Consider the following 12,902-nt stretch of genomic DNA (forward strand, 5'->3'; position numbering starts at 1 on the left):
TTACCCTGAATAAGTCGTGAAAGTCCAATTTAATTGATTCTCTTCTGTGACCACCTTGCTTCTCTCTCACATTCTCACACGCTCCATGTCAGTCACATTGAATTCTTAGTTTCTCTTAAACCCAGGAAGAATGTTCCCGTCTTTCTGTTTCCTTTATCTGGAACACTAATCTCCCAAATGTTCCCTAGGCTGTCTCCCTCCCTCCTATTCTTGAAATCCTTCTTTATCATCTTTTCCATGAGTCTGTCATGACCTCACAATACAATATCGTATTCTCTTTCCATTTCTGCCTGCAGGACACTGTTCTCTTCTACTATGTTTTTCTTTTTATCTACCTTCTAACATACAACACATTTTTCTTATTATTTTTGCTGTCCATTTTCCATATCATGTTGGAATGTAAGGTCCTCGAAAGAAAGAAATTTCTTTTGGCTACTGAGCAGTCAATCAGCAGATAGGGCATACTGACCAGCTAGGTTTCTTCCTTTTACCTAAAAGTGAGTTTGCCTCCAGGTGCAGATTCAACTGACCTAATGAATAGGACTAACTATCATATGAGAGCCATTGCCAGGGTGAAATTTCTCCTAATCCACTTACTGTGAAATTTCGACATCTCAGTGTCATAAAGAGTAGTAGGGAACTTTGGATATCTAATGTTATTGATCATGTTATTACATTTCCTAATGTGGGAATACCCTTTTGGTAATGGTGCATGCTTCTAGTATGCAGTTATATATCATGCTAATTTTTCACCTAGAATTGTATACCGCTGTCCATGTGCATGACCCATGTACAAAAATGGTATCATTTTATTTCAACTTTAAAATCTGTATTTTTACTACCATAAGTATATTTGCTTTTTTAACAAAATATTTTAAAAATGAATGGTGCTTATACACAGAGATACAGAATGAAATGAGCAGCAGCTGAAAATCCTGTCTTATTCAAGACTACACTAATGACATACTTAAAAGGTTTTTTTCTTGGAAATTTGGGATTTCAAAGCATAGCGTACAATATGGCATAATGGTACTTGGCAAGTAGAATTTCTACAGAATTGGAAACTTCCGAAATTCTAACAATGCACCAATTTTAGTTTTCAAGTACTAAAATTTATACTCACTGTTTACTAGGAAGTAGCCTTAAACTTTCATAAAATGAAATCTATGGAATTATATCATTTTAGTGTAAGAACTAAATAAGGAACTGTGTTTGAAATCAATCTATAGCTCATCTGCAGGGGCCTAAAGATATGAAAATCAATGTTATAAGAAGTTCCAGCTTCTTTCTAACTGACCCAGCCATTGGTTGTCATTCACAAGTATAACAAATCCTACCAGTGATGGTGCTCACATCATGTGGGGATTAGGGAAAGACAGTATGCATGTTTATGCACATTTTCACTTTCTGTCACTCCACCCCTTCAATTTCTTCCTGAATTCTGGTCCTCATAATGGTTGAGAACTAGGACTATAGAATTTTAAGGAAGATAAACATAAAAGTGGGCTAATGAGAGTAACTTTATATTTCATATTTACTTTGATTGGGAGAAATGCCCAATCAGGTAGGAAGTGAGTTATCAATTCCATTATACAGAAGAGGAAATATATTTGGTCATCTACTAGATGACCACTATTGCTGAGCTGGCTATAAGTAGAGCCATGACGCAGAACTAATATCAAGTTCTTTTGACTTACAACCCAAGACTATCTATTCTGACATTAAATTAGAAAGTTGGACAAGATGATTTCTCAAGTCTCTGTGTACTAAGTCATGGTTCTCTCATTCTAGTCATGGAGAGAGGAAGGAGGGCATGGTTTGAAATGATGGGTAAATACTGACAGTGGCAAAAAGGGGGAAGGACTTTCTCACATGTTTATATGACCCAAATGGGTAGTTTCTACTCAGAGAGTTGGTTGGAGTTCTATATCTATTATACACATCATTTAATCAGTTCCTTTGCATCTACTGACAAACAGATAAAAGCTTTTATTAATTTTGCTTTTTTCCCCTGGAGATATTAAATCTAAAGGATAGAGACTGTCTAAGGAAGAATAAAATATTCCATTAAATCGTTTCTGAATAAAAACCCAATTGTTGATAGTAAGATATTCAGTCAAGAGTGGACTACTTATTACTATGTGTTGTTTCATGATTTTCATGTTTCACTGATTTCTTTCCTCCAATAGACTGATGTCTTAAATGTGCATCCCTAGCTAAAAAGGGAGTAAAAAGAAAAAAAAAATCAAGGTCAGGGTGAATCTATTGTCTCTACTCCCCAAACAATACTACAGTACATTTGTAAAAGCAATAAACATCAATATTTAAAGATCATATTTTAAAGATCATATGGTTGAACTCACCATATTTTAGATAAAAGAAAACATCATTGGTCAGTGAGGTTAAGTATCCGTCCTAGCTCTGGAATCCAGTTTTTCCAACTCTGAATTTTCTTTTTAGATTATTATCCTGACTGCTTCTCCCAACAAATGAAGGGAAATTTTTAGTATTCACAGTATTTTATTTGTCAGGTAATTACAATATATTCCTTTATGGGAAAGCTTATCAACATTACAAATATTATACCCCCTTTGAACTAATTAAGAAATCATCGCAATTTAGTCCATTGACTCACAGCTAAGGGGATATAAAAAAGAAGACGACAACAAAGCACCATCAATTTATCCTTTTCCTTCTCTGGGAACTGCTCATTTAATGAAAATATTTAACTTCACTTAAAAAGCAAAATAAAACAAAACTAAAGTCTTTTACGGCAGTAACTTAAATAAGCATGTACTTTCTTTGAACCCAAGCAGAATGTTTCATTCATTGTGTCAGAATTCTAAGTACCTTCCAATTGTGTTATGGTACCACTATACAATTTCATGGCTATTAGCCAAACTCTGTGCAACTTAATATATACCTAGCCTGCTTTATATTTCAAAGGTTGGGTTCAAATAAGGTTGAGGTTTTATTTGGATTAGAAATTTTTGTATTTTTATTTCTATTAATATTTAGATAATCTTTCCATTTCATATTTTAAATTCTTAATTGCTTTTAGTATCCTCACATGTTAAGAGAAAGTTAATGTATATGTATGGAACTGTTGAGTCACTATTCACTATATGGCACACCTGAAACTAATATAATACTCTGTGTTAACTAACTGGATTTAAAATAAAAACTTAAAAGCAACAACAACAACAGAAAGTTAATGGGTACCCCCACAGTATTTCCAGGATCCTTTTATCTATTTAAACTAAATGAAACTTTCTTTGGTTAAATAATCCAGTAATCATATTTATGATAGGATAGATGGAAAGATATATTTTTATCTATAAATAGTGAAAACACAATTACATGTACCCCATAGCATGACACAGGAAATAAGATTGCTTATTTTAAATGCACTAGTAATACAAAACTTTGCTTTTTAGGGAACTGCCTGTCATAGAGTGAACACTCAGGAAAATGTTAACTATTATGATTATGTGTTGTTGTTCCCCTCCAGCCAACTTTCCAAACACATTAATTTCTAAGGAATTACACTGGATAAATTTCACTTTCATTTTCCTCATTTCTTGTGATCACTATAAAAGGGAGAGCTAAAGAGACTCAAAAATCAGAGGGTCACTAAAAAGGTTTGAAATTTCATTACATGGACAATTGACAGAAATTGCCTATTCCCAAAGAAGTTTTGACCACTACCCAATCAGACTGATAGTTTCAGCTTTGTGCCTCAGTTTCTTTCATATTATGGCCAGTAGTATAGCTAGTGTGCTTGGATATATTTCCTTGATAAAGCTTAAACTTCATGAGAACAATGTGCATATACTATATTTTTGCATATTTCAAACTATAGTAGTATAGTATCTATTTTTTTTGACATCCAAAATACTGTGTGCACTGAATTTAATGACTTTTAAATGGAGCTATAGAACTTTTTTTTTTAAAATAGCAAATTAGCAACAGATGTGTTTAGGTTAGTTTTGTTTTTCCTTCCCTTAGAATGGCAACATATCCAATAGCACATCCTAATATTAGCAAGCAAAGTACTGGATGTTCTGGGCCTTTGGAATGAATAGAGTTTTCTCATCTCTTTGGGAGTTTTCATTTCATTAGCAGCAGCACCCTCTGCTCTATATGTATCTTCAGTGTACAGTGTCTTCCTCAGTGCAGTAGACTAAGCTGGTAAGAAGGCACATCTTCACCTCCTGCCACTCACAATGTCAAATATACATGTCAGATAAAATAAATACTTAAGTTTCAAAAAACAAACACAAGAAAAAAAATTAAACCACCAAGTAACAAAACACAGGGAACATCACGGTAGAACACTTGCCATCTATCAGGAACCTCGAGTGAAGGGTGTCAAATGCAAATCTAGTGGTTGGGGCCAGGTCTTTAATGTAAATGGGGACAAGAGGCAGAGCCTTGGATCAAATGAGAGGTGGCATACTGTCATTGAGCTTCTATACAAAATACAGCTCATTGAAAAACTGCCCGATAAATGAAAAGATGATTAGAAAATCTCCAATTTTCAGCCTACAGAGGCTACCAGGAGGCTTTCCGTCCACCCAGAACCAATACTTGTAGGGGAGAATTGGGATGAGGATTCAAAATCACAGAACTATATCATGAGGTGAGGTAGAGTCCAAATTCACATTCCTCACGAGATGTGAGAACACAATCAAAAAAGATAATGTTTAATTAATTTAATTTTTAAAATTTAATATTAAAATGCTAATTATGACTAAATAATACTATTAAAAAGATATCACTATGGTCCCATTAGAAGCAAACAATCTAGGGGCGCCTGGGTGGCACAGCGGTTAAGCATCTGCCTTCGGCTCAGGGCGTGATCCCGGCGTTGTGGGATCGAGCCCCACATCGGGCTCCTGTGCTGTGAGCCTGCTTCTTCCTCTCCCACTCTCCCTGTTCCCTCTCTCGCTGGCTGTCTCTATCTCTGTCAAATAAATAAATAAAATCTTTAAAAAAAAAAAAAGAAGCAAACAATCTAAGACTCAAGGAATCTCACTGTCTCCCACTGATAGACATACATAAACCCAGATGAATAAAAAAGCCCCCAATAAAAAATTATATACCACCTGAGGAAATACATCTTGCTTACTCAGTTGGATATTTCCTCTCTTGAATGTTCACCATTTTGCTTTTCATAATCAAAACATCTCAAAGATTTTAAATAATTGTGGACAAATTTAAATGTCTACTTTGCTGAATAGATTTACAAAACAAAATTTACACAATGCATCCCTGTGAAACTACAACTGCTAAATGATATTAACAGTTAAAGGCATCATTAATTTAATTAATTATGCCTGACCTCATTCTCAAAGCAGATATGTGGTAGACATAATGATCTCTAGAGTATCGTTTTGATCTTTTATCAAAAATTTTAAAGAACTTAAAAGGATTTTTACAATTAGCACATGACTATATTTAAAATACTATAATTATTACCAAATAAAACATAGTTTGAAATTGATCTTTTCTATTGAAATGATTGCATTAAGAATATATGTATTTAGGCTCTCTGCTCCTCCCCTTTGGACCAACAGCTGCATCTTCTGGTGTAGAGCCAGCCGCAGTCCCCTAGACACAATGGATAAGGTGGGAGTAAATGGATTTGACCACATTGGGCGCCTGATCACCAGGGCTAATTTTAACTCTGGCAAAGTGGATATTGTTGCCATCAATGACCCCTTTATTGACCTCAATGACATGGTCTACATGTTTCAGTAGGATTCCATTCATTTGACAAATTCAATGGCACAGTCAAGGCTGAGAACTCAGCACCAGCTGAGTATGTTGTGGAGTCCACTGGCGTCTTCACCACCATGGAGAAGGGTGGGGCTCATGTGAAGTGTGAGGCCAAGAGGGTCATCATCTCTACCCCTTCTGCTGATGCCATGTTTGTGATGGGCATGAACCATGGTAAATGTGACAACTCCCTCAAGATTGTCAGCAATGCCTCCTGAACCACCAAGTGCTTGGTCCCTCTGGCCAAGGTCATCATGACAATTTTGGCATTGTGGAGGGACTCATGACCACAGTCCATGCCATCACTGCCACCCAGAAGACCATGGACAGCCCCTCTAGGAAGCTATGGTATGATGACTGAAGGGCTTCCAAGAATATCATGCCTGATTCTACTGGCATTGTCAAGGCTGCAGGCAAGGCCATCCCTGAGCTGAATAGGAAGCTCATTGGCATGGCCTTCTGTGTCCCTAGCCCCAACATGTCAGTTGTGAATCTGACCCACCTCCTGGAGAAAGCTACGAAGTACAATGACATCAAGAAGGTGGTGAAGCAGGCATCAAAGAGGCCCCTCATAGGCATCCTAAGCTCCACTGAGGACCAGGTTGTCTCCTGTGACTTTACAGTGTTAAAGGTTAATGTTGTTGATGTTGGGGCTGGCATTCCCTCAATGACCACTTGTCAAGCTCATTTGCTGATATGACAATGAATCTAGCTGTAGCAACTAAGTGGTGGACCTTATGGTCCATGTGGCCTCCAAGGAGCTCCAGTAAGAGCAAGAGGAAGAGAGAGGCCCTCAGTTGCTAGGGGACTCCTTGCCCCAACTCATCCTGCAACACACTGAGAATCTCCCAACTTTATACCATTTCTATCCTGGACTCCCTGAAGAAGGGGAGGGGTTTAGGGAGCCTTATCTTGTCATTTACCATCAATAACGTATACTGTAACCCCCCCAAAATGAATATATGTATTTAGATTCCACATTTAAATAAATTTTGCTTAGTATAACAGCTTCCAAATTCATCCACGGATAGCAGAATTTCTCTCTTTTTTAAAGTTGAATAATATTCAGCTTATATATTATATTAAAGTTGAATATACATGTATAATCATATATGTAAAATCACATTTTCTTTCTTTATCTGTCAATGGATACTTAGGTTATTTCCATAACCGGATTATTGTGAATAGTGCTGCAATTAACATGGGAGTGAAACTATGTCTTTGAGATAATGGTTTTGTTTCCCTTGGATATATACCCAAAAGTGGGATTTCTTGGTCATATGGTAGTTCTATTTTTAATTTCTTGAGGTATACTCATACTGTTTTCCATAATGACTGTTCCAGTTTACAATCCCACCAACAGTGTACAAGGGTTTGCTTTTTTCAACACCCAGCATTTATAATAATAGACTTCTTGGGGCACCTGGGTGGTGTAGTCAGTTAAGCATCTGACTCTTGGTTTTGGCTCAGGTCATGATCTTGGGGTGGTAGGATCCCATCAGGCTCCATACTCAGCATGGAATCTGCTTTGTGATTCTCTCTCCCGCTCCCTCTGCCAACCCCAATAAATAAATAAATCTTTTTTAAAAAAAGAATAGACTTCTTAACAGCTGTGAATTGCTATCTCATTGTGGTTTTGATTTGCATTACCCTGATGATTAGCGATGTGGAGCACCTTTTCATGTATCTGTTGGATGTTGGTATGTTTTTGGAAAATTACTTGGTTAGGCCCTTTGCCATTTTTGGAGGTTGTTTTTGGTTTTTGCAGTTGAGTTGTATGAGTCCCTATGTCTGTATTTATTCCAGCAATGCTACTACTGACCCATGTATTTTTGGAATCCTGTTTTATAATGGAATTCAGAAAATATATTACCTTCCTTTAGAAAATCCATTATATAATAACAGGTCGAAGGCCAAGATTTCATGTTCAATGCCTTCCCACTCTATTCAGTTTAGGGTTTTTGTTGTAGATGTTGTTTGTTTCCCCTCCATAACTGCTTAGACATTATTTGTGCCTATTTTGGAGTTGGTTATTTTGATTAAAGCTGCTTGGTTCTGTGTATCAGGAAGATAAAGTATTTGCTATGACTTGAATTAGGAATCTCCTCCAAATCCATCATAAATCTGACTTAGTTTCATTTATATGTTTCCAGCCTACTCAAGGGCAATATGTGAAGCAAGTCGATTTCATGCGTGTAATTGACTGATTGCTGTTAATTTGAAATATGTGAATTTGAGAACTGCCTTTATATGTATTCATTAACATGCCATCCTTCACTCGAAATGATCAAGTGCTTGGCAAATCACTAATAAGATATTTGTTTTGTGTTGTTTTTTAGTGGTCATGATGAATTTGGGCTGATCCATTCCACACGCTACTGTCTGTTTTTTCCTGTGACTAATGGACTATGTCTGGCATGGCAGGCTTATAGATATTATCCTCTGCCTTAAAGGGAGACAAAAAAATGGTGACAGGATTACAAAGTTGGCTTTATTTACTAGAGCCAAAGAATTACATAAATTATTATAAAACTATTACCTAGTCAAAAGTTAGAATTCTAGAATTGCCTAGTAAAAGTTGGGTAACTTTTTTTTTTAAGATTTTATTTATTATTATTATTATTTTTTTAAAGATTTTATTTATTTATGTGACAGAGAGACAGCCAGTGAGAGAGGGAACACAAGCAGAGGGAGTGGGAGACGAAGAAGCAGGCTTCCAGCGGAGGAGCCTGATGTGGGGCTCGATCCCAGAATGCTGGGATCACGCCCTGAGCCGAAGGCAGACGCTTAACACCTGTGCCACCCAGGCGCCCCATCTTTTTAACCAAGACACAAATTAAATTCACAAAACTTTATTGGCATTCTATATACAATCAGTATTACAGGAAATAACTTGTAATTAATGACATCAAATTAAAATGCCAATAAAATAAGAAATGGGAAGATAACAATTGGAAAAATAACAATGTGTCAAAGTATAAATTGTTTGTAGTGGTTATGAAGCTATTGTTTCTCAGCTTCAACACTCTTGTGTCTCCCTCTTCCACACTCTTTTTTGTGTAAGTTGGGGCTTCAATTCTCCCTTATCAAGAGAGACATACGAAGAAGTTATGGTAGGAAAAGAGGAGAAAGCACTTTCTCTTGTCCTTTTGCTTGTTGGATCTCCTAGCACAAGAATGCCTCTTTACCCCTGCAGCTGTTCCTTTCAGTCTCCTGCTTCCCTGGGGGCTCCAAAACCAACTGCAGTCAACTCTCACAGCCGAGTACAACCTGCTTCCCAAAGGATTAGACACTGAGATGTGTCTAGGAGGCCCTCCCCCTCTAGGATTCTGGATTCTAACATCCCCTTTGTTTCTCCTTCTGCATGCGTGGCATCTCCTTCCTGCAGTTATTGCTACTTTGTTATTTCAATATTTATTATTACTTTTTTTTTCTTTTTCAATCTTCCAAACATCTGTTTACCCGATCTTCTATGAAAACAAATTCTGTCTGTTAAAAGAATTAGTAATGTGAGTCTATTTTCCTGAATCTTCTAGTAGACTATCATAAGAGAAAGTTAATTTTCCCAGATATCTGCTAATTTTAACTGAAAAAAATGAGTGGAAGTTTTTAATCCATAGTATAACTTTGAAATATCAATCCACAGTTAACTCTACTGTCTGTTTATATCACTTTCTTCTTTCATTACAAGATTTAATATACAAGATATATATATGTGTGTGTGTGTGTGTGTGTGTGTGTGTGTGTGTATATGAACTTAAATGATTATGGTAGGTTCTGACATTGTCTTTATTTTTGATCTGATCTGTGACCTTTGGGGAAATTATCTTCCTTCACCCCCAAATATACAATTAGCTACATCACAGAACCACATTTCTCCTAATTTCAGAAGTAGACTAGTCAGATTCCCTTTTCCAAAAAGTTTAATCACAAGCGCAGACACAGAGATATTTTGGGTTGAATCATCCAAAGGAAATGTCTAAGAGAGATGATGCATGCATTTCAGCATTTAATATCCATGGTTTCTATCCATAGGCCTGATTCTTTCCTTCTTCCTTCTGTCCGGGGAGCTACCAAATACTTTTTGTTTGTTTTAGTAACTAATGATTGATTTCTTAATATATACAGAAGTTCTGCTTAGATATTGCTTTATAGATGTCTGCTTCCCCATATACATTTCTCAGCTAACTCCTTTGATTAACTAGACAAAGATTTCTTTTTCTCAATTTTTTAAAACATGAAATTAGAGAATCATATCTGCTGTTATATTTTTATGTATTCACATAGTATTTTATGAGCTATTTTTAATATATACTTTAGGAATGGAATCGGCACTCTATAATTGCTTAAGTGTAGTGTTAATTCTATATAGGAAGTTGGCCTAGATAATATTTTTGAAGCTTATTTATTTAAAAATAACAAAATACATTAAATGGAGCTAAAATTTATTTATATTTTAAAAGGTTTTCGTTTTAAGTAATCTCTACACCCAACATGGGGCTTGAATATACAGCCCTGAGATTAAGAGGGGTGTGCTTTAACAACTGAGCCAGCCAGGCACTCCCAGGAACCAAAATTTAAATAATGACTTAAGTTCTCCTACACTATTGACACTCACAGAATTTACTGGTGTCCCCATTAACTTTATTTGTTAACAGATTTATTCAGCAATATTTATTGAGTTTGTTCCATATGCTAGGCCCTGTGACGTGTATTAGGGGATGAAGAGTAAAAAAGAATTCTGTTATTAAGGAGATACCATTTTAGTGGGAGAGATGGACAACTACAGGAGTGTGATACATCATAATAAAATCTGTTATAGCAGAAGGTACAGGATGCTATAGAGACATAGATGAGTGCCATCCTGTAAGGCTAGGAATAAAGAAAAAGCTTATAAGAAGATGTGATAAAAGAATTAGAGGGGTGCCTGAGAGGCACAGTCTGTTAAGCATCCGACTCTTGGTTTCAGCTCAGGTCATGATCTCCAGGTCATGAGATGGAGCCCTGCATTGGGCTTCAAGCTCAGTACCGAGTCTGCTTGACCCTCTCCCTCTGCTCCACCCCACCCCCTCCCTGTTCACGCATGCTCTCTCTTGCAGCTCTTTCAAATAAATAAATAAACAAATAAAATTTTTTTAAAAAATTAAAAAGAAGAAAAGTAACCTAAACAAAGAACAAAATTTCTCAAATTTTGCTTTTTGAGGGCACCTGGATGGCTCAGTTCATTAAGCATCTGCCTTCAGCTCAGGTCCTGATCCCAGGGTCCTGGACCAAGTCCCCCATCAGGCTCCCTGCTCAGTGGGAGTCTGCTTCTCCCTCTGCCTCTGCCCCTTCCCTCCGCTCGTGCTCTTTCTCTCTCTCTTGCCCACTCTCATAAATAAATAAATAAATAAATAAACAAATAAATAAATAAATAAATAGTGCTTTTTAAAACAAAGGATTTATGATGGAAATACATGAGCTCGGGCAATAACCAGAATCCATTGATCCTTGCATGCCATGCTGAACTTAATTTTTTGCTTGATATACTTTTGAAGAATGAAACTATGATTACCTTAATCAAAAACCACCTACATCTATTTTTTTCCCATTGTGGCACCAGGTAAATGACTTGTAATAACTCCTTCTTTGATTAAAAAGTACTCAACAATAAATAATTAACAGTAATTTACATGTTGTAAATGCAGCACTAAATAACCTTTGCCCTAAAATGTTCCTAGGTTTTGATCCTTTAATATAAATTTATTTAACAACCAGTAGTAATTTTGTACATATGGAAGTCAACTGGTAACTAATTGAGGGTATATATCATTAGAAAGATGAATAATGATTTATATTTTAAATGCTGCAAGATGTGCTGAATAGTCACAACTCAGTTCTGTAGGGTATGGGATATTTATCTCATTTTATTATAGTAATTGCTACAAACATTGTTTTATTGAGTCTTAAAAACACTGAACAGTAGGTAACTTGCCAATAATAATATTCCCAATTTAACCCAGTAATCATCGAAACACTTCTAGTTTACAACCTAGTATGAAAGGTTGAAGTTTGTAATGGTTTTTGTTCTCAGTTGAAAGTTGCTTCCACAGGGATCCATGTCCTTTTTTCTAAACACCTGAAGTGGGGGTAGAGGCTACTCTCTAACCCAGTTGATCATTCTGATTATCATTTACTATGTTTAACCTTTAATAATAAACACTACTTTTTTTTTTAGTGATTTTTAAATGTTAATTCTAAGCACACACTCTCTCTCTCCCTCTTTCTCATTTCTTTCTGTCATCTCCGTCTCTATCTGTATATCTTTATCTCTGGTATATTTCCTTTGCCAGACAAGTGTTGGCTTCACCCAATGTTAGTTTTTAACAATAGAAACCAAAGGATTCTGCTTTATCTTCATCAAGTAGGAATGAGAACTACTTGCTTATTTTTACCAAAATCCTGGAGGACATTTTCCCTGGTTTCTTATTGGCCCAAATAGTTCGAGGCCTATCAAATTGGTAATTAGTCACTGGTAAAGATGGTGAATTTAGGCTACCATAATGAATTTAGGCTAATCATGTAAGGGGGGAATGAATAGTGGGTATCAATCATGAAATCCATTATAAACAAATCACATTTTATTAAATGAAGCTCACATGCTCAGAATTAGACTAATCATAACTCTTGGTTTATGGCACAGTCTCATTATTAGTCCATGAATCACCTAGTTATGATGTATATATGTGGATGGATAGATAAACAGATAGAGCTAGAAAGAGATGGAGAGAAAGAAAAAGGAAGAGGAGAGAGAATATTTTTATTCTGAAAATTTTTAAAAATGTTTTATGAATTTAGAATAATTTAGAACTGAGAAGTTAAGGCTCTAGCTTTGGGACCTAGGGCAAGATACTTACAAACTAATAATAGAAGCTAATTCAAGGAGCTCTTGTGAGAATTGAATGAGATAATTCACTTAAAACCATAATCCATTATCTCACCACCCAGACTTAATCATGGTGTACTATTTGTGGTTGTCTGTTTTCTCTGCTCCCAAACACATATAGTGAAAACTAAGTTTCCTTTTGGTGTGCTGGATCTCAGAGCACATTCTCAGAAAAGGTGAAAAACTGTAATTAGTG

At 36.0% G+C, this 12,902-nt stretch overlaps 1 pseudogene; it reads left to right on the top strand.

Annotated features, from left to right (window-relative positions):
* The first annotated feature begins 5,622 nt into the window (after positions 1-5,622).
* LOC100464703 lies at positions 5,623-6,585 on the top strand (annotated as a pseudogene).
* The last annotated feature ends 6,317 nt before the right edge of the window (positions 6,586-12,902 follow it).

This window comes from Ailuropoda melanoleuca, chromosome 10 (assembly GCF_002007445.2).
Source record: "Ailuropoda melanoleuca isolate Jingjing chromosome 10, ASM200744v2, whole genome shotgun sequence".
Classification (NCBI taxonomy): Eukaryota; Metazoa; Chordata; class Mammalia; order Carnivora; family Ursidae; genus Ailuropoda; species Ailuropoda melanoleuca.